The sequence below is a fragment of the Pongo abelii genome, chromosome X (assembly GCF_028885655.2).
Source record: "Pongo abelii isolate AG06213 chromosome X, NHGRI_mPonAbe1-v2.0_pri, whole genome shotgun sequence".
NCBI classification, from domain to species: domain Eukaryota; kingdom Metazoa; phylum Chordata; class Mammalia; order Primates; family Hominidae; genus Pongo; species Pongo abelii.
Genome location: NC_072008.2, coordinates 106626671 through 106630721, shown reverse-complemented (window position 1 = coordinate 106630721; position 4051 = coordinate 106626671). Strand labels below are relative to the sequence as shown.

General features: G+C 40.7%; 1 pseudogene; it reads right to left on the bottom strand.

Moving 5' to 3' along the window:
• Positions 1-292: 292 nt before the first annotated feature.
• On the bottom strand, positions 293-3687 carry LOC100439581 (ribosome biogenesis protein NSA2 homolog; annotated as a pseudogene).
• Between the last annotated feature and the right edge of the window lie 364 nt (positions 3688-4051).

Genomic DNA, 4051 nt, shown 5'->3' with positions numbered 1-4051 from the left:
AAACCTGCTGCCCTCACCCAAGGAGAAAAGACTGTAGTGATACATTATGTAAATGAACCCTTAGAACTTCCTACAGATGGTGGCCTTTTGGTTCTGTAAAAATCCTCCAGATACACAGAAGATGGAATTGTGAAATATGGTAGTGGGGCAGGGAACATGCTCCCTTCCACTTGCAAACACTTTTAAAATTGACTACTCTCTTTTTACTTTCTGAAATCTTTTTTTAACCATTTTAATGTTTGCAATTTAATAAATAAATCTCTTGATGATTGCAGACATGTAAGGCTGTTTGGTGGTATTCAGAAACATCACAGTAATGGCAGTTTTTTCAATTGGTTTGTAGTCCTCAATAATTATATATTAAATTGCTGTCAAACCAGTAAGACTGCATTTATGCATCCATCATTTTCAGGATTGTTGGTAACCTGGGCATATTTTCCCCAAATAACTTTGCCTCCTTGCGTCACAAGTCCCAGTTTGCTCACATTTACCTCAATGACAGTACCTTTGGTAATAACACCCAAAGTTGTATACAGTGGGGATGAGGGATTCTTCTTTACACCAAGTATTGGTAGGCAAAAGGTGGCTTTCAGTTCAGGATGTGTTACATGGGCTTTCTTGAAACACAAGCCCATTGGCCTGATGAGTCTTTCATATTTAGGTGGTTTTCTTGTAAAGCCATCTCCAACAAAGCAGACTTTAGTAACCATCCTCTTCCATGCCTTCTTCTTTCTCTTTCCTGTTCAAATAACTTTTCATACTTTTGTTTCTCCTTGGACACATACTTCAGGCAGAGGGACTTCCCATTTTCCCACCTTCTCTTTTCATTTCTGTTTAATCATATTGGAAAGTACTGTAGCTCGAGATTGTCCCTCTCTGTCCAGCAAATAGGCAGGTACTGATCCCTGTGGAGTCTTTTCTTTCTTTCTTTTTTTTAATTATGCTTTAAGTTTTAGGGTACATGTGCACAATGTGCAGGTTAGTTACATACGTATACATGTGCCATGCTGGTGTGCTGCACCCATTAACTCATCACTTAGCATTAGGTATATCTTCTAATGCTATCCCTCCCCCATCCCCCCACCCCACAACAGTCCCCAGAGTGTGATGTTCCCCTTCCTGTGTCCATGTGTTCTCATTGTTCAATTCCCATCTATGAGTGAGAACATGCGGTGTTTGGGTTTTTGTCTTTGCGATAGTTTACTGAGAATGATGATTTCCAATTTCATCCATGTCCCTACAAAGGACATGAACTCATCATTTTTTATGGCTGCATAGTATTCCATGGTGTATATGTGCCACATTTTCTTAATCCAGTCTATCATTGTTGGACATTTGGGTTGGTTCCAAGTCTTTGCTATTGTGAAAAGTGCCACAATAAACATACGTGTGCATGTGTCTTTATAGCAGCATGATTTATAGTCCTTTGGGTATATACCCGGTAATGGGATGGCTGGGTCAAATGGTATTTCTAGCTCTAGATCCCTGAGGAATTGCCACACTGACTTCCACAGGGGTTGAACTAGTTTACAGTCCCACCAACAGTGTAAAAGTGTTCCTATTTCTCTACATCCTCTCCAGCACCTGTTGTTTCCTGACTTTTTAATGATTGCCATTCTAACTGGTGTGACATGGTATCTCATTGTGGTTTTCATTTGCATTTCTCTGATGGCCAGTGATGATGAGCATTTTTTCATGTGTCTTTTGGCAGCATAAATGTCTTCTTTCGAGAAGTGTCTGTTCATATCCTTTGCCCACTTTTTGATGGGGTTGTTTGTTTTTTTCTTGTAAATTTGTTGGAGTTCATTGTAGATTCTGGATATTGGCCCTTTGTCAGATGAGTAGGTTGTGAAAATTTTCTCCCATGTTGTAGGTTGCCTGTTCACTCTGATGGTAGTTTCTTTTGCTGTGCAGAAGCTCTTTAGTTTAATTAGATCCCATTTGTCAATTTTGGCTTTTGTTGCCATTGCTTTTGGTGTTTTAGACATGAAGTCCTTGCCCATGCCTATGTCCTGAATGGTAATGCCTAGGTTTTCTTCTCGGGTTTTTATGGTTTTAGGTCTAACGTTTAAGTCTTTAATCCATCTTGAATTAATTTTTGTATAAGGTGTAAGGAAGGGATCCAGTTTCAGCTTTCTACATATGGCTACCCAGCACCATTTATTAAATAGGGACTCCTTTCCCCATTGCTTGTTTTTCTCAGGTTTGTCAAAGATCGGATAGTTGTAGATATGCAGCGTTATTTCTGAGGGCTCTGTTGTGTTCCATTGATCTATATCTCTGCTTTGGTACCAGTACCATGCTGTTTTTGTTACTGTAGCCTTGTAGTATAGTTTGAAGTCAGGTAGCATGATGCCTCCAGCTTTGTTCTTTTGGCTTAGGATTGACTTGGCGATGCGGGCTCTTTTTTGGTTCCATATGAACTTTAAAGTAGTTGTTTCCAGTTCTGTGAAGAAAGTCATTGGTAGCTTGATGGGGATGGCATTGAATCTATAAATTACCTTGGGTAGTGTGGCCATTTTCATGATATTGATTATTCCTACCCATGAGCATGGAATGTTCTTCCATTTGTTTGTATCCTCTTTTATTTCATTGAGCAGTGGTTTGTAGTTCTCCTTGAAGAGGTCCTTCACGTCCCTTGTAAGTTGGATTCCTAAGTATTTTACTCTCTTTGAAGTGATTGTGAATGGGAGTTCACTCATGGTTTGGCTCTCTGTTTGTCTGTTATTGGTGTATAAGAATGCTTGTGATTTTTGTACATTGATTTTGTATCCTGAAACTTTGCTGAAGTTGCTTATCAGCTTAAGGAGATTTTGGGCTGAGACAATGGGGTTTTCTAGATATACAATCATGTCGTCTGCAAACAGGGACAATTTGACTTCCTCTTTTCCTAATTGAATACCCTTTATTTCCTTCTCCTGCCTGATTTATGAGGCCAGCATCATCCTGATACCAAAGCCGGGCAGAGACACAACCAAAAAAGAGAATTTTAGACCAATATCCTTGATGAACATTGATGCAAAAATCCTCAATAAAGTACTGGCAAACCGAATCCAGCAGCACATCAAAAAACTTATCCACCATGATCAAGTGGGCTTCATCCCTGGGCTGCAAGGCTGGTTCAATATACGCAAATCAATAAATGTAATCCAGCATATAAACAGAACCAAAGACAAAAACCACATGATTATCTAAATAGATGCAGAAAAGGCCTTTGACAAAATTCAACAACACTTCATGCTAAAAACTCTCAATAAATTAGGTATTGATGGGACGTATCTCAATAAGAGCTATCTATGACAAACCCACAGCCAATATCATACTGAATGGGCAAAAACTGGAAGCATTCCCTTTGAAAACTGGCACAAGACAGGGATGCCTTCTCTCACCACTCCTATTCAACATAGTGTTGGAAGTTCTGGCCAGGGCAGTTAGGGAGTCTTTTCATTATTCTTTTGTTTGGTGTTTCTCTTTCCATGCATCTTGATAGTCTTTTTCATTCGTATTTTCTCAGCATGGCGTGGTTTATGGTAAAGCTTAGCCTTCAGACCATCATTTTCTTTGCCTTCTTTGAACATTCGTGAGCCTCTCGACTTTCCTTCTTTCTCTTTTTCTCATGGTAATCCAAACGATATCCATAGCGTTTACAGTGTAATTCAATATATTCGTTCTGTGGCATGGTGAAGGCCGCAGGGCCGCCAGTAGCAGCCTCTGGGGTGCGAAAATGCTCTCAATTTTCAGGTCTCAGAGACCCACGAGCCGAGGCCACGCAGTCCTCTCTGAAATCTTTTTTTTTTTTTTTAAGACGGAATTTTGCTCTTGTTGCCCAGGCTGGAGTGCAGTGGCATGATCTTGGCTCACCACCACCTCCACCTCCCAGGTTCAAGTGATTCTCCTGCCTCAGCCTCCCAAGTAGCTGGGATTACAGGTATGTGCCACCATGCCTGGCTAATTTTGTATTTTTAGTAGAGACGGGGTTTCTCCATGTTGGTCAGGCTGGTCTTGAACTCCCGACCTCAGGTGATCCGCCTGCCTCGGCCTCCCAAAGTGC